Here is a 19,649-nt window from a genome sequence, read left to right on the forward strand (position 1 = left end):
ATTTTTTTCTTCTCATCAGTAGCTTATAAAAATTTTTTTTTTTCTTTTAAGACAATAAAACCGTATAAATTATTTAACTGTACATGTAATTACTCTTCTAACATGCACCTGTTAACAATTTTACAATGTGATACATTTTATGCAACAAAATTTATATCCTACCTTTTGTTTATATGTTTTGTATAAAGATATAATAAACTATAAGGAGTTATAATTGTCAGATATTTGTATGTGTGTATTCTATCAGAACAGGTGTAAAACATACACCTTTCGAGAGACAAATGATGATATTTGTGGTCCATCTGTTTTCTTGACATGAGGTATTACTACTAGTATAACTGACATATTACTTACCACACATTATGGCCTCTCTTATAAATTGAAGCAGAAAACTTAAAAAGACGTTTTACTATTTGTTTAACTTAAGGTGTAAAGGTCACCGTGTGGTCCATCATTTTACACGAATCATGTGATAGTTTGTAAGTGTTAACGATAATATTGGCCCTCTAGTACACCATGATGGACTGGTGGCATAGTCTGTACCCTCACGGTAAATTATGACTATATTTTATAATATCTGTCGTTTTGTGGGGTCCCAATGTATAGGTTGTTTGTAAGCATTGTTGATGAATGTGTTGTTATAGACATAAAATGTACAAAAACGACAGCATACTTTGTCGTATGAAAGTAAACTATTTTTCGTTTATTAACAATTCTATACATATGTTACTATAAAATGTGAATGAAGCAAGCGTATTTGCACGACAAATAATCACTTCAGTTTTGTGTACGCCAGACCTTAAAAAAATAGTATATCATTTACTCATTTTGCTTACTTTTGTAAACTACGGTTCTTTGGGGTTTTTTTTATTGAGCATGCTTCTTGAAAAAAAAATGTGATCACAATTAACAAAATGCAACTTCACCCCTAGTGAAGTCCGTAATTGCTACCTGAAACACAAAACTAATTTGAATGAAAAACAAATAAGGAGTTCAACAAGGTATCATAAAGACGATAAACGAGCAGACACATTCTTTTTTTAAAAGATGTACGTTAAATATATGTACTGGTTTTTCTTTAAGGAGTCGTCTGTATACTTATTTCATTCCAAAATGATGCCGTTATATATGTTAGCGGCAATAAGTGAATTTAGGCATTAAGCTTAAATCCTAGGCAATAAGCTAACGCCTAGGCATTAAGTTATTGCCTGAAATTTCCAGGCATTAAGCTTATTACCTGAAATTTGGTGATTATTATTCATCCTATTGCCGAACATGATTTTAGGCAATAAGTGAAATTTTAGAATTCATGTGTTTTTAGTGATTTTTCCGAATTAGACTATTTACCGGATTTGTAATCACATAAGCAACACGACGGGTGTCACATGTGGAGCAGGATCTGCTTACCTATCCGGAGCACCTGAGATCATCCCTATTTTTTGGTGGGGTTCGTGTTGTTTATTCTTTAGTTTTCTATGTTGTGTCGTGTGTACTATTGTTTTTCTGGTTGTCTTTTTAATTTTTAGCCATGGCGTTGTCAGTTTGTTTTAGATTTATGAGTTTTATTTCGTCCACCTTTTAAGAAGGTATGACATTTTTAACATTGGTGGTTTTAAAAGGTTGATAACTGAAGTCAGCGAGGATGACGAGGGAAAATTTAAAATTTATTTCTTCCTAGAGGAACTTTATGGTATTTTGGAAAAGGCACATAAAGAAACAGGTCATGGCGGCAGAGATCGCATGATAAAACAACTAAATAATGGATATGCTAGCATTTCACGTGATGCAATTGAATTATTTCTGTCACTTTGTGAAAATAGCAATGTGAAAACAAAACATATACGGAAAGGAGTAGTAGTGAAACCCATTCTATCTAAAGACTTTAACAGTAGAGGACAAGTTGATTTGATGGATTTTCAATCAAACCCAAATGGAAACTATAAATTTATTATGGTTTTTCATGACCAGCTTACAAAATTTTGTAAGATTAAAGCCCTTACCTCGGAATGTGCATCAGAGGTGGCCTTTAATCTAATTGATATTTTTACAATTTTTGGTGCGCCCCATATACTGCAAAGTGACAATGGTCGGGAATTCACAGCTTTGGTCATATCTGAGTTAAAATTAATGTGGCCAGAACTTGTTATCTTTCATGGGAAACTGAGACATCCCCAATCACAGGGTAGCATTGAGCGATCAAATTGAGATATCCATGACATGCTAACTGCATGTCTGAGGAACAATGAATCAACAAAGTGGTCAACTGGTATCAAGTTTGTCCACATTAAAAAAAAATCAACTCTAAACAACGGCATTGGAAGGTCCCCCTATGAAGTCTTATTTGGTAAATGTGCAGAAATTGGATTAACATCAGAAACCAAATTCCGAAAGAAATGTGACCTTAGAAAAGGAAAAGGACTTACTAAAGCTCCAGACATAGTCTGTAAATGACCAACCTGTAAGTGAAAATGAAACAGAAAACATTGTCGATGCCTCTGATATAGCAGAATATATTGCAGAACCAAATGTGGAACCTTCTACTTCAATCACTGATGAGTAATATTTCATGACTCTTAATATAAAAACATATTTTATCTGTGATATTATTTCCAGTAGATGACATTTTAAACTTCAGTTATCGTTATGTTATTATGTAACAAATGTATAATTTTAATTTAATTAAATAGATGTTTTGTATTTACTCGCATTTATACTTTAGGCATTAAGCTTAATGCCTGGACACAATTTTCAGGATTTAAGCTTAAATCCTAGGATTTAAGACTAATGCCTAACATGATTTAGGCATTAGACTTAATGCCTAGGCGTTAGCTTATTGCCTAGGATTTAAGCTTAATGCCTAATTTCACTTATTGCCGCTAACATATACAACATATTTGTTTTTATGTCAAGGTTTCGTATGTTTATAAAATTGTCATAAGAAACTATACCATTTTGAAATTTTAAAAAAAGTGTTTTGAAATATTATGTAGACGTGTATGCATTTCAAGCTCCGATAAAGAAGAAACTACATATCCGCATATGTCTAACACGGGTTGAATGAAATTACGAAAGCTAATCAATCAATTAAAGACTGCACACAAGTATGCCACAAAGGGTTAAATTTACACACCTGTGACGGGATTGTTTCCCTTGGTTAATGTGGTAGATACTTAGTTAGCCTAAGCGGTTGAGGTTAGGAAATACTTATTTAGTTCATATAAAAAAGAAGATGTGGTATAATTGCCAATGAGACAACTCTCAACAAGAGACACAATGATACAGAAATTAACAATTATAGGTTACCGTCGGTTTACGCGATTTGATTATGAAATTCAGGCTCTCCAGTTACACACACCAATTATCAAACATCATCGGCAGTTTGTGCATTTCCCATTTGATCTTAGGGCCTAGTCGTTTTGTATATCATGAACATGAACTGATATCATACATCGAAAATATTAGGCAATGACGTATGACAGTGCAGAAACATCACGTCTTCATTTGTATCTGTCAACCTTTCAATGACATACACGAGACGTCATTTCTATAAACGAACAACTATCACAACATTTTGTACTCATAAAAATAGTTTTACTCACTAATAGAAGTAATTACTTCTTATTCTCGAATCAAATGCATAGTATTAAAAGCAAATGATATTCTAAGTGATAGGATTAATAGGATAATTACCGATTCCATTGTGGTCCCATGGAACACTAAGTAAACGTACGATTCATAAAAAACATAAACATAAACTTCCATATATTTTATACACAAAGTAATCATACGATATATATATCTTTATTCTCATAACCCAAAGTACAATGGTACAGAGACATATACAAATAAATTAACATAGTATAAATTTTAAGTACAAATGTAAAATAGAGACATAAAGTGATTACCCAGGAGATTCTAGGCATTTAATAATAATTCTTATAAACTTGCACAGATTGTTTAGTTATACACAAAGTAATCATACGATTGAAACAGAATATTAACATCAACTTTAAAAACACTCCTGAAAAATAGGAAAAAACAAGATATTATATAACAATGTTAAACGGCAACGATTAAAAATTACATGCCAATGACATGTTAATTTATTGATTAAAAAATGGCGAAGGAATATTTAATTGCAACATCACCTTACAATTAGTAATTATCATCCCAAGGTAATGGTTTTTCAGTAAGGTACAGATGAAACCACTTTTCATTTTAAAGCATAGAAAGGTACGATATGAAGAAATCCAACAATCCATAAGAAATCTCTCAACTTATAAGGCATATTCGTACAAATAGATACCAAATTCCGACAACAATCGCAGTGGTAATAAAGATTTTTTTTTATCTTTTATTTGTTTTGAATAGTTAAGATTTAACATAAATGTACCTCTTCACTACCACCTGACAATGTATTAAAAAGGTTACAATATAGAATAAAAATGAGTATACAATTTATATCACTGACAAATTGCTTTTTACAATTATAGTATTTAAGGTTACACATAACTGACATAAGTTTTATTTTGTAATATTCTCTCTCCTTCTCTCTAACTTTCTCTCATACAATGCAAATGCTCTTTGCTCATTTGTTTTGCTACAATATGTATTTTGACTTACATTTAAGGTGGTATCTAACACTACAGGTAGATAACTCTTTAAAATCAGCTAAACGTTTTAATTACGTTGTGTTTTTAAGGGAATATTAAGCTTCTCAATGATCAAAATTAGTTTTTGTCAAAATGCTATATAACCAGTGTAATTTTTCTGATAAAATGGTTGGTTATGGTCAAAGTAAATACTTTGTCAAAATTTAATGAAAATTAAACGAGCCAAACTAATTTTAGTGAAGGTGTTGGGTACCACCTTAACAAAATATATTTCAAAGACAAAAAATCAACGTCTCAAGGATAAATTTTTGCTCATAATATATATAAAAAAGAAAAAGAAAATTTCTCAATTATATGAAACAATAATTAATTAAATATTACATATTAAGGAGACCAACATTTTTCACACACTTGGACTCTTTTATTTTTCTCTCCAATATTATGTTCAAGAAATTGGTATTTCTTTATTCTATTCTTTAACCCAACCATATTTGGTTTTGTTTCATTTAATATACATTTGTATATATAATTCTTTGTAATTATGACTAACAGATTCAGTAATAAAATTTCATGTTTGCAACCAAGAAACACATTTTCTTTGTTAAGAGCAAAGTTTACAAAAAAGGGATTTACTGTATTTGAAAAAGACTGCCACAATTGAAAAGTTAGTGGGCGTTAAAACAAATGTGTTCAATGGTTTCTACACCAAGATTACAAAAAGTGCACCTATTGGTGTCTTTTAATTTAATTTTGTATAAAAAGGTATTAGTTGCTATGATTATATGCAAACATTTATATTGCAAAGTTCTTAAATAAAAACTCTACAGGAATTTTTGGTTATCCTGAAATATTCTGACCATTCTGTTGTATCAATAATCAACAGTTCTTCCCATTTTGAAAATTGGACTGTTGGTATTTCAATAACTTTCTTTACTGAATTTTTATAAACAAATTTGGCTTTCACATTACCTTTGATTATCTTTAAAAAAAAATAACCATTACTAGTATCAGGCTTATCCAAATATTGCTTTAAACAGTTCTCTTTAAGGCTTTTTTTCATAGTCTGAGGGATTCTGAAAATCAGACCATGATATTTGATAAAATTGTTGATTTTTACTCTTTCTTGAAATTGTTCAAATTTATAAAAAATCATATTTTCTCTATTAACTAGGTCACTCACTGACTGCACACCTCCTTGTTTCCATTGAATATAAAATTGGAAGTCATCCAAAGAAGAAAAGTTCAAAATATCTAATGATAAAATGTCACTGACACAATTCTCAGTATTAGTATTTGCGATAGAAAAGCATAGTAAATAAAATTGAGAATGGAAATGGGGAATGTGTCAAAGAGATAACAACTTCAGCAAGCCCCTAAACAAATATATACTAGTTCAGTGATAATGAACGCCATACTTATTTCCAAATTGTACACAAGAAACTAAAATTAAAATAATACAAGACTAACAAAGGCCAGAGGCTCCTGACTTGGGTTAAACATGTTTGTGAGATCTCAACCATCTTTCCAGAAAGGATTTTTACATTTTTTAGAAATCTCAAGCAGCGTTTCTTTCTGTAGATGTAAAACCCTTTCATCCCCATACTGTGTGAGGTCTGCCAGTTACAAATGCTGGCAGCCACTACCTAACTGGGTTTGACATCAGTCTTTTTATCGAACTAATTTTTTAATAGATATTAGGGAATGAAGATGTACCATATTAAGTCCACCTTGTGAAATATCACCAATAAGTGTTTTACGCTTAATTCTGTGTGGTTTTCAATTTAATATAAAATTATAAAATAATGAAGTGAGCTCGGTTAACCTGGAGTGTGATAGGTTTGGCAATGCAGTTATCAAGTATACCAATTTCGAAAGAGCAAGTGATTTGAATACTGTAATTTCCCCCAATAATGTAAGTTTACCATGTTGCCAGCTTTGCAGGATTGTAGAGACTTCTTTAATTTTCCTGGCAAAATTAATTTCTATGATGCAGTTTAAATCTAATGAAAATTCAATCTCCTAAAGTTTAAAGTTTGAATGTGACCGATGAAGTTTTTAAGTCAGGACAAACAAATTTAAGAAAAAAACACAGTTTATAGTTCTCTATGTGACACCTCCATTTCGAATACCAAAGACTTACCAGCGACACTCAAATAAAAAAGTCGAATTAAGTACGAAGTTTGGGAACATTGGGAACACAAAATTCCACAAGGTTCACTTACTCCTTTCCGGTGTTATGTTTCTTAATTTCAATCAATATGAGACTGATCTTACATTTAGTACAGGGGTTTGTTTGGTTTGTAATTTTCTACGGTTTTGTATTTCATGTCTAAAATATCTGCGTTTTCTTGTTTTAATCATTTGATGTTTCTATACATTTTCGGATTTTCTTTCCAATTATATCTATGTGTATGTGACTTTTACAACGTCACATATATATGCTTGATTATAACAATAGAAAACCTTGTCACCCTTTTACGTCGTGTTGACTTTGGCAACTTTAAACTTTGTGTACTTAACAATGGTTCATTGTTATGACCTTTGTTTAAAAAGTCTGTAAATGTGCATTATATTCAAACGAAAGGGTATTTTCAAGACAGCATTCTATTCATACAACCCAGCGATCGATAAGACCTTGTTACGGCATGATTTATAGCTCTGTTGGCAGATATGACAGGAATATCCTAAAACAGGAAGCTTATGTTCCATGTACGAAAGTGCTGTTTTCTTGCCATCTTTTCAAAACTTAACATCGTGGAATCATACTTTAAAATGCACTCATATTTGTTTAGTTCAATTACGTCACTAGGCAATAATGCTACTTATTTTGTTGATCTGTTTCAAGTTTATATCTCTTATTCTATGATATATTCTGACATTTTATTTTATTTTGTTTTGACCGCGGATCTACATAGAATATAATTATGGCGCATTTTTTTTTGCTATTGAACTGAAAAAAAAAGAACAGAAAAATTAGAAAAAAAACCTTCTCAGACTATTACCAAATTAAATTGTGTGTCCATACTTCAGTAAATATTTTAAAACATTATCACTGTTTACTTTGTACCATCTTCATGAGCTCGAGAAAAAAACACTATCAAAAAAGCATATATACCAGAACAATTCAAAGTTGTTTTTTTATTATCATTTTTGTTAATTTTTTGTCCTCTTGGGTACAAACAAAAATATTCCTGTATCAAATTATATGCCAAACATGTTCTGGTAGTAAATGACGATTTTACAAATATTTCATACTTGTCCTAATTTTATTTGTTTTGGTCTTTGTATTTTTAAGGTGTGATTCATCATTAAAAAAATCTATTTTTTCATGTGCCATTTTATAAATACTTCCATCATTTTTGCTATTGCAAAATCGATGGCTAAAACCTGTAAATAAAAATATAAAAACAACTTCTCCTTTTAATACAAGTTTCGGAATTTTTTTTATACATTAACAATGAATAAATAAATGAACTATTTACTAAATTAATAATCATATTATGATAAATAGAAAATGTTGATAATGAAATTTCAATATTGCGATTTACAATGTATGACAATTATCCTGTGCAAATATTAAGGTTTCATCTTTAGCAAATTTCAAGCATGCTAAAGAAAAATATATATTTTTGTTATCTTTTTTTTTTTAGAATTATACCAAAACTTGTTATTTAGACTTTTCTTTAGACAACATTTTTCACTGACTTTATTAGATCGTCCAACAAACTAACATATGTTTACTTACAAAATACTAAATCGAATCTCTATAAACCCTTAAAATCTAATTTATTGAATATTTTATTATGAACTATTGATAAAGGAATAAGAATTAATTACACCAACTTCAAAGCAGAATAATTTTACGTTTTTAAAAACACATCAGACTGTTTCAAAAATCTTTTTATTAAGGATTATTTCAAAAAAGAAATTAATTCACCTATGAAAGGAACTTTCCACCCAATTTTTCTGAAATGGAAACTATTTTAAAATTGTGAACAAAACAATTTGTAATTTCAAAAGGGGGATTAAGAAACCCCGACCAAAGAAAATTTATAATAACCTAATCTTTTTGAATTAAAAAAGATGTAAGAGAAGTTTAAGATGATACATTAAGTTACATATCCTCTACACAACAGTCGTGTTATGTAGATCCGACCGTGGAAACCTCGAGTAATTATGTAATATTTAATTCAGTTGCTGAATTTTATGATAGTCAACGTTATTTGAAAACCATACATTTATTAATGGCTCAGTATTTTATTTAGAAAAAATAAACACGTGGTATTTTTTTGATGATAGAAAAGAATTCTACTAGTTGATAAAATAATATTACGAAGAATAAAGTAAAATCACAAAAATACTGAACTCCGGGAAAATTCAATCGAAACGTCCCCTATCAAGTGGCAAAATAAAATGACAAAATACATCAAATGAATGGACAACAACTGTAATATTCCTGACTTGGTGCAGACATTTTCAAATTTTCAAATTTCAAACCAAAGTACTATTTAGTAGAGGAAAAAAAGTAAAACTTACAAAGTGTGTGAAAATTCCTACGTAATATAAATCAAAACATGTATGAGAAAAATGACCGAATTTATTTCCATTATTTGTATTCCTAACATTTACTACATTTCCCCCGAGTATTCGGTGCAGAAAAACAAATCAAATATTTTTTTACTATTTAAATATGGTGCAACTGTACAAATGCATATTTTGACAGGTTTTATACAGCAGACAAAAGCCGCCCACTTTTGCATGTTTAAAGTCATCGATTGTCATTTTGGTGCATGGAATGCACAGTTTTTAAAATTTGTTAACTGTGCAGAAAATTTGTTTGTTTAAAATTTCAAACCGTATTGCAAATGGCGGATAAATTCTTATTAAGAATTGCATTAGTGTTTTATTTTACATATGTAAAATTTCACACCTCAATGTGTGCTGATTTTAATTTATTAGCAATTAGCAATTTTCAGTAACATGGATGTAACATATTCTCGACAAAGACACAAAACAATGCAAAAAGTAAACAAAGGTGACATTTACCCCCTCATTTATAAAACAGTTAGGTTAAAGAATATGTCTAAGATAGAAACTTCTTAAATTATTGAAATATAACGACAAGCTCACATGAAAAGCGGAAGTAAAGAACAAGTATGTTGGAAGTTACAAAATGAATTTTAATTTAAAAAATAAAGACATAATGACCTGATTTTCAACTTATTACTTATGAAACCTTTCTAAAATTATAAAATTACAACTAAAGTTGACAACAGCAAGAAATACACATTCCCGTTTAAAAGCTATACCATGAAGCCTACTAAACAGATCAATGACAAATTAAACAACATAAACAAAACTAAAGAGACATGGTGGACATTATCGTCCATAGAAATTAACAGATCATTTGAGAGAAAATCAAACTCTGCAATGACCAACAGCTGATTATAGTTTAATAAAAACCCTGCAATGACCAAAAGATGGTTATAATTTATTGGAGATGGGCAAACAGAAAGCTAAAACATTTGAATACGATGTGCATCTTCTATGTTGTTTCTGTGTACTATTATTTGTCTGTTTGTCCTTTTCATTTCTAGCAATGGCGTTGTCAGTTTATTTTAGATTATTGAGTTTGCCTGTTCCTCCAGTATCTTTTGTCCCTCTTTTTCTAAAGTTATTGAATTCAATAAATCTAAGAACGAACAATGCCGATGCAGAGTTCTGGTTCTTGAGGTTTCTACCTTTTACATCGTGCTTGCTGAAGGTAATATACTGGTCGACTATAATTAACACGTTATTTTTAGCAGAACCTCTGACATTATTTTGATGTCTTTAGTTGATACGGGGTGACATTAAAAAGCCATTAAATTTGAAATTAGAGTAGCAGAACAAAACTACTATGTTTTTAAATAAAAAAATACAAAAAAAAAACAAACGTTAAATCAACAACTAACCAAAGATTTAAGCAAATGTCTCAAAAATATGAAATTGAAAAAAAACAAAGATCCTTCATCAACAGCACAAAATTGAAATACAATTTTACAGTAACAGGGGCACAACTTGTCCACATAGGAATGCTTACTTTGGCGTGACGATTAATTCATTTGTGAAATATAAATTGTATTTCTAACATAATGATTGATTTGGATGTCGATAGTTAAGAATCAACCAATAAAAACTCTGTTTGTCTTTTTCATTTTTAGCCATGGCGTTGTCAGTTTGTTTTAGATTTATGAGTTTGACTGTCCCTTTGGTATCTTTCGTCCCTCTTTTATACTTACCATCTTAGTTATATCAATAGACAAGTTTATTATATGTTTTTTATTATATTATATAACCATATCCATACATTTCATACTCTTGAGCTGAAATAAAAAGTTTACCCAAATATGTTGAAAGGTAGAAATTATTTTATTCTTTAAGGTGGAGTACTAGTAGCAAATTTGATGTATTTCTTTAGACTTATTTACTTCATCATGAATACAGGGCTTCCGTATTCGATGATGAAGTCAGTTAATTAACAAAACATTTCATCACAAAAATAAATAAAAATACATATAAAAATAAATAACATTGTCAATTAAATATAGGAAGATGTGGTGTGAGTGCCAATGAGACACCTCTCCATCCAAATAATAATTTTAAAAAAGCAAACCATTATAGGTCAATGTACAGCCTGCATAGTACTGAATGGGTTCTTTTACTATATCCATGTTCAATTCATGAGAATATTCCATTTTATGATTTTTTTATCAGTTGTTAAACTCCTTAACACAATGCTTTGTGGGTATTTCCGGGTCTAACCTTTTTCTATCTGATTCGTTACATTTAAGGATGCGTAAGTAATGTGATGTGATTCTTCCTAAATAATAAGATATGTAAATATTGGGTGAATTTATATAATTTAATGAACCTTGACCAATGTTTGAAAATATCTAAATTAAATTCAAAATTATAAGAACTATTTATTGTCTCCCCTTGAATAGCTATCCTTCTAAACAACCCGGGTGGTATAAACAATATTTGACAACAGTAAAACTTCAAAAGGTAAAAAGTGCCAATGCAACTTTCCGTAAAACGTTTGATCATTATTACTCAATTAAGTCCATCTAAACTATTGACGTAAGATCACTAATCACCCATGATCCTATTAGAAAAGCATAGAAGTCACACGGTCCGCAACGGCAGTGTAATGACTTGTAACTCGGGCTTTATTCTTGGTCGTTTTCTTAATAAATCTCATGCTGTTTCATATGCCTTTAATGTTTTGAAATATAAAATACCTCCTTGGTTGGAAGTACGGTGCTCATCATTGCATGAGAAAGTAATTACCTGTAGGTATTAGGATATATTTTACACGCTTGGTCAACTCTCAAACGTTCATCCAAACGGGAAGTTAGAAAGCAAAAGTAAATTTTAATGTACTTAATTCGCTACAATAAATCAGGACTATAGTAAAATCAGCGAGTTGACGAAACACGATAAACTTGCTAAGTAAAGTTGAACCACAGCGTGAGGTTCGTTGTGCTTTTGTGAACGAAATTCGCATCGGTTGTCAATTCCTCCCCTAAATCTTTTGATCTCATCTTAAAAAAGAAAAATATTTTATTTTTTAGTGTTTTCAATAATTGTGTATCAAGAAGAGAGTCGGCCTACATTCTCCTGAGGGGCAGAAACTTGGAGAACTTTTACGACATTTTCAAAGGACAACTATCAATGCTGGTAATCATCGAACCTTGCTAATCAACGAGATGAATGCTGCAATTTACAAGAGTGTTCAAATAACCAGAAAAGCAGCTTAATATTTTAACAAAAGTTATTGAATTAAAGAGCAAAATGAATATAAATTTAGATTTTCAATATTAAAAGTAAGGCAAATATCAGTAGAGCTCTCGAAAATATTCCTTACAACCATGTTTCCTAAACTAGGATTTCACATTTATTTAGCAGGTGTGCAGCAGGTACAACTGCATGCACACGTGCAGGACTTGTTAGACGCATCTTTATTTGACAAAGACTCCCAATTACGTGCTTGATGACGTGTAGTTGAACATGCAGTTATTACGTCTGCACGAGAATGTTATTGTTTGATCTAGAATTATTAATACAGTTGTCAGTCCAACGCCATTTTGCCAAACAGAAATATATACCACCCAGTACACAAAGAGAAAATTACTGTGCAATATGGACTGCATTTTATAAGCATTTTTCTAATTTGGTATGACAAGAAAGAATATAAATAAAAATATTAATAATCAAGTAAGTCTTAATAACGATTTTCAGAATTTATAAAAAAAGAGGGACATTCAAACTATTAGATCGAAAACAAATTCACAACGCGATGACTTAAAAAAGACCCCAAAAAAACCCACAACAGACAATACTACACAAAACACAATATAGCAAACTAAAGACTAAGCAACAAGATTCCCCATCAACAAATGCGGGTGATCGCAGGTGCTCCGGAATGGAAAAGAGATCCTGCTACACATGTGGCACCCGCCATGTGTTATGGTTGTTAGTGAGACAAATCTCCCTCCAAGTCACAATTTGTAAAAGTAAATCTTTATAGGTCTTAATGTACGTAGGTTAATTATGTCTTTCGTCACAAATGTTATAAACAACAAACATCTTTTTCAAAAAATTATTAAATGGTTTCAACCTTCAATTTTTAAATTCTTAGTTATCCCAAAACATGGCCAAAAGGAAAAAAGATCTGTAATAGTAAAACATCATTACAATAGTTATGGAGACAATCACTGATGGCGTTTAGGTACGAATGTCCGACGGAGTATGTCATATGGTGGGATTATTCTGTTTATAATGTTATATTCACATTTTAACACCTAATATTTTTTTTTTGTGTATTTACTGTCTTCTGATTGGTTAAAATTATTAGTTTTATTTTCAATGTTGTCAATTTTGATGGCGACACGCCCACTCTGAAGTTGTGTATTCATACGCCAACATGTGTGTACGTTATTATTGTTAATATAAATAATATAAAAAGTTCTTTGAAACTTATTTTTGATGGAAAATCTATTTATAATGAATGGCAATAATTAATTTTGATTTTATTGAACCATAAAACTAATTTTTGACTCTTCACATTTTACATAATCCGCTTCGCGAATTATTCAATGTGAAGAGTCAAAAATTAGTTTTATGGTTCAATAAATTCAAAATAGATAATAGCCATTCATAAATTAAATTTCAAAATAGGGATAATTACATCAAATATGTTGTGTTTTTCAAGATTTACTTCCAAATACAATAATATATGGTGACGACTATTTGATGTTTTTCTATTGACGAGAACACCACCATCTACTTTCTCTATCTCTCCACTGATTGCTGAATTCTTTTTATAGCACGAAATACTGTTTATCAAATTTATGATTATTGCTCTTATAGATCAATGACAAAGGGGTTTTTATTTCCCTCTAGTTCCTCAAATAAGTTACAATTGGTCGTCCAGATTGTACTCTTTTCTCCCTGGTAACATGCTGAAACAACCAGAAATATCGCTTCATTTTTACGAAGAATTCGGACCGAACGCTTTGTGAAATTTGATTAAATCTTCTTGACATTTACAAAAATAAAAGCAACAGAAGTATACTGCTGTTCCTAAGTAATATTCGATTGACATAAAATATACGGTTTACAAACTAAACCCTAGAAATAAGCTATAAACGATTTGTTTTAAATTGGTATGCTTGCTTCTCACATCAAGTAATGTCACAACATAATTTGATGTCAATTAGTACTGGTCTTTATTACTGTGACATAATTGTAGCATCTGACAGCAATGCTGTAGTGAGACATAGGTATAGTCTGAAGGCCGTACGGTGACCTATAGTTGTTATTGTTTGTGTCATTTTGGTCTTTTGTGGATAGTTGTCTCATTGGCAATCATACCACATCTTTTTTATGAGTCTTTTGTAAACGAAACGCGCGTCTGACATAAATATTAAATTTAAATCCTGGTATCTATGATAAGCTTATTTGTGAGAAGTTGCTTTGTATTTTTAGTAATCTACTAAATTTGTATTTTAAGTTATGTTGTGAAAAGTCCTGCGTATTTGTTTCAATTAGAATATTGAAATCAGAGAGATTATTATGTCTAATTCTACAACTTTTTGGAATTTTGAATCTCCAATGCTGTTCAACTTTGTACTTGTTTGGCTTAATAATTTTTTGATCTGAGCGTCATTGATGAGTCTCATGTAGACGAAACGCGCGTCTGGCGTATTAAATTATAATCTTGGTAACTTTGATAACTATTTATACTTTTTAAATTTTAAAATCTTTTAACAATTTTACATATACAGCCTTGTTTAGAATGCTTTGTCTACACATCATTCAATTTCCCAAATCCTTTACATCTAACAGTGGAATTTTCTATTAAAGTAATTCATCAAAGATACCTGGCTTCACAGGTTTGACAAAAGCGCACTTATTCTGAAAAATACTTATCAGAGTTGAAAAGCATTAAGAGCTTACAAAAATGAGATACAGCTGAGAAATATGCAATTCTGTGGATTCATTCATTTTCATGGGTACTAATTTTCGTGGTTTAAGGAAAACTTGCATATTCGTGGATATTTAATTTTGTGGTTTTGGCAAAGTATACATTCATTCCTTTAGAAAATTTGTAATTCGTTGAGTATTGAAATTCATGGTTCCCCTGTACTCATGAAAGGCACGAAAATTTATATCCAACGTATATTAATGAATTCACAGTACCTAAACATTGATTTATAAAAATTCAAGTTAGGATTAGTTGCGAAATACAGTGGGACCAAAGTACATATGTAAATGCAGCATCTATAAATGAAAGACTATATAAGATAAGTTTGTAACTGTTTTAATTGCAAGGCTCTAATAATGCCATGTGTATTTTCAAATCGAAGAATACAAATTGTTTGAAACCATATTTGCGTACATTTTGAAAATTTATTTATAAATCAATACTACCGTTACTCATAATGCTGGTAAAATATGATTGTATTAGGAACTGATATTGAAAAGGGTTACAAAGTATCCAGAAAAGGTACCCGACAATTCACTGAAATTTCTTAAGATGCTTGAATCTGTTGATAACACCTTATTCTAACGTTCGATGTATGTATATATCAAAAGACATTCGGTGTTTCTGAGGGACCAAAGTATGCTTCTCATAAAGCAAATTGTAAGGTTTCGTGATTATGTACTTTCTGTTTAGAATTTTCTTCGTAGTTCAATATTTTTGATTTCTACTTTTTATAGACTTTATTTTAAACTTTTGTGAATAGTTGTCTCTGTGGTAATCATACCATAATTTGTTTTATATTGTAAATTTTACATTTCTAACGTCAATCTGGTAAACTGTGTCATGTTTAAGGGAAGGTTTCGCGTCAGCAAACCTGTTTAAACCCACTACATTCTGTATATACCTGTTCAAATTCCGGAGGTTCGCAATTCAGAGGATGTCTTTTTTTTCTTATGTATCACATTTGTTATTCGTCAATAGACCACTTTCGAGTTCATCCGTCACCGGAAAAAACTCGTCAATTATACGCGCCTTTATCATCGTCATTTGTGAGTTTTGGGGCGTCGTCACTTCCTTCCAATGTTGAGCGAGTGGTTGGAAAACTATAATTCTATATTGTACGAATTATTCGGCAAATTGAATTCTCAAAATTGACAACCAACACTGCTGTCATTAGGGAAATGTCAGTAAATACCTACAGAGCAACCATTATTTCTAGTTTATCCTGCACAAAGACGATCACTAAGACGCTTGATGAACGTAAATAGTGCAGGGATACAGGCGAGCCCCTCTATCTGGTAAATGACGTCATAAATGCGTGTATAATTGACGAGTTTTTGCCGGTGACGGATGAACTCGAAAGTGGTCTATTGTTTTTTACGTCATTTAGGGGACTTTTATAGTCTACGATTATGTGTACGTTTTTCTGCTTGTTGAAGTCCTTACTACAACCTTATGGTTGTTAACTTCTTTGCCATTTGGTCTCTAATGGAGAGTTTTCCCATTGACAATTATACCACTTCTTCATCTTTGAATATTGTCTTTTGATTTACTATGCAGCGGATTTCCGTCAAGAACAGTTATCAAGTCAGCATTATATTGCTTGTGTTCTTTAATGAACTATAAAGCAAAGGAAAAGAGGATGCAAAAGAAATTTGAAAATCATAGGTCGAATCAAAACATCTCTCAAAAGGAAAACGAGAAAATTACGAATACTTGTAACACTAATAAAGCACTAAGAAAACAAAAGAACCAAACCAAACATCTTGTTACACCTCATGTGTTCAAGAAAAGAAATTTGCCACTAATGCCAATATTTGTCTCTGTTTTGTGAATAATATATAAGACATCGACGATACAATCATTTGCTGATATCATGATCGAGGGAAGGGGGATTGATAGGGGCCAAACCGAATCTCACAATTCGGTGGGCATCTGTGAACAAATACTCTAACAGACAACAGAATCATGATTGCATTGTAAGAAGATTTAAACTCTGAATGATGAGGTGTTAGAATATTACTACGCACAAACAGTTCACAAAAACTTTTTTGCAATGATTGTATTTCAGTTTGCCTTATTGTCAATATTTAGATGTACAGCAAAATAAATTGCATCTCTAAAGTCCTTAGTTGTAAGTGCAATAGGCACCAAACTTTTAAGGTATTAACAAATGTAATAAGAACCTTTGTATAAAATCTGTTTTAACTGATTAAAAGGAATCAGAAATTGATCGCCAAAAAGAGGAGCACATGTTGATCCCATACAAATGTAAACGATTTGTCAAGAAAGTATACCCGATAAACTATGACGACTTTTTTTAATATAGAAACCACACATCTAGCGCATTTTACTCTTTCTAACGGTTGTGTCTGATTATCAATTGTGGTATTTCGAATGTGTATTTGCATTTCCGGATGATGCATGCATAGCAGAAAGCACTTATCCCGTTGTCGCATCCAATCCGGTTTGTTTTATGGTATATGTGATTCAATCCGTTTTTGTAGTTACATTCAATTTGATTTTTGTTTTCTTGATCTTGTTATATAATTTTGAGATTGAAGTCTTTTTTTGTGTATTCATTTGTATCTTCTATTTTTTTTTACAAAGACAGACCAAAAAAGAACCAGTCAAACAAACACACTTTTGTCTTAGATGAATGATTTGTTTTATTAGGTTTTATAGGCTTTAAACTAGCTATCAGTAACTGCGAGTACTCTCAGATCAATGTCTTTTTGTTGTTTGGATTCACACTTATTCGTTCACGACCATTCTGTAATTTTGTTAAAAGTTTTTCTATTTGTTATCATCTGACTGGTTAAACCTTTTTTCAACTGAATGTTATAGTTCGTTCTTATGTTGTACTGCTATACAGCTACCCAAGGTTAGGGGAGAATTTGGACCCTCTAACATGTTTACCCCTTCACATTCTGTATGTATGTGGCTGTCCAAAGTCAAGAGCCGAGCCTGTAATTCAGTGGTTGTCGTTTGTTGATATGTTTCTTATTTGTTTTTTGTTCATTGCTTTGTAAATTAAATATATGCCGTTAATCTTTCTGGTTTTAATTGTTTCACATTTGTGATTTCCGGGCCTTTTATCGCTGACTCTGCGGTGTGGCATATGGTGACCTATAGCTATCAATTTTCTGTGCGTGGCGAGTTGTCTCATTGACAATCACAACGTCTTTATATTATCAAGCAAAATCAATAAAAACCTTTGGGGGAAAATCTAGCTGACCTAACTGGTTTCTAAATCAGTTTTACAATGACAAGACTAGCTTTTTTCATTCATGAACTTTTATAGATTGTAATATATTTGGAATATGTATGTACTTTGAAAAAAGTCTTTAATATATTATCAATCATGCATTGCATTGTTTACACTATTCAATATATTATGTTGATAAAGCTTCTGGGTTACGTAAGAAAAGCTTTCATTGGCAATCATACCACTTTTTCTTTTTTTATAAATATATTCTTAAACTTACTAACTTAAAGGTAGGGTCTACGATTGAAACAAAAATCAAATATGGTGGCAATATTATTTTGGCAATGATTAACAGTTATTTTTAAAATATGGCTTTTTTGTCGGAAAATTTGAGTATATACAAAATGCCTTTGTAACATCAAGGGCTTTTCAAATGTGGTTTGTATTGCTTCATTATCATTTTGCGTTAGAATGCTTTGTTTTGCACTTTTTCCTTGTTGTTTCTGCCTATAATACTATTGACTTTCACTACAAATTTCATAATCAGGGCTGTTTAAGTGAAACCGACATACGAAGGCTGTCGAGTAATACCTAAATCTGACATCAAACGCTTTTGGCGACAAACAAATCATATTGCATGTATTTTTTGGAGTAAAATGAACAAAATGCTCATATTATTCCGGTTGTTAATTCATTATTACGTAATTTGCAACGCCCAATTATTGAAACACGTGAAGGCAGGCACTAAGAATTTCTGAAGCATTTGGCTTGTTTCTTTCAAATTTAAATTAGCATACAAATTGAAGTTCATTCTATTACATAACTTTGTAAAGTGGAATATTTTAGATCTGTTTATGGTAAGGCTTATATAAACATTACACATCTTCACAGCTTTTTGGTTTTAATAAATCAGAAGTAGTATTATTTGCTTTAGCTTTCTCTAAGTATGAATACCAAATTAAAGCCATGCTGTTTTTGTCATATGTTATGCAGAACCCAAAATGATTCAATCATTTCTATTGAATCAAACAAAAGTAAACTTTTTGTTTTCTATGAACTTTTAGCTTCTGTAGAGAATTGTAAATGAAATAAGACGGATTAAACTATTGCTTTTTCACTGAGCAATTATTATGTATTAAAACATACGTCATTTATTAATGCATTCCTCCCATCGAAGAATTGAGGACTAATATTTCATATAGAAAAAAAGCAAAAAAAGAAAATTTCTTACTATTTCACGTGATAGGGATTAATACCCGATTTAGTTTATATTATGAGCTAAGTTTTGCTTACTTCG

The sequence above is a fragment of the Mytilus trossulus genome, chromosome 9 (genome assembly GCF_036588685.1).
Source record: "Mytilus trossulus isolate FHL-02 chromosome 9, PNRI_Mtr1.1.1.hap1, whole genome shotgun sequence".
In the NCBI taxonomy this organism is placed as follows: Eukaryota; Metazoa; Mollusca; class Bivalvia; order Mytilida; family Mytilidae; genus Mytilus; species Mytilus trossulus.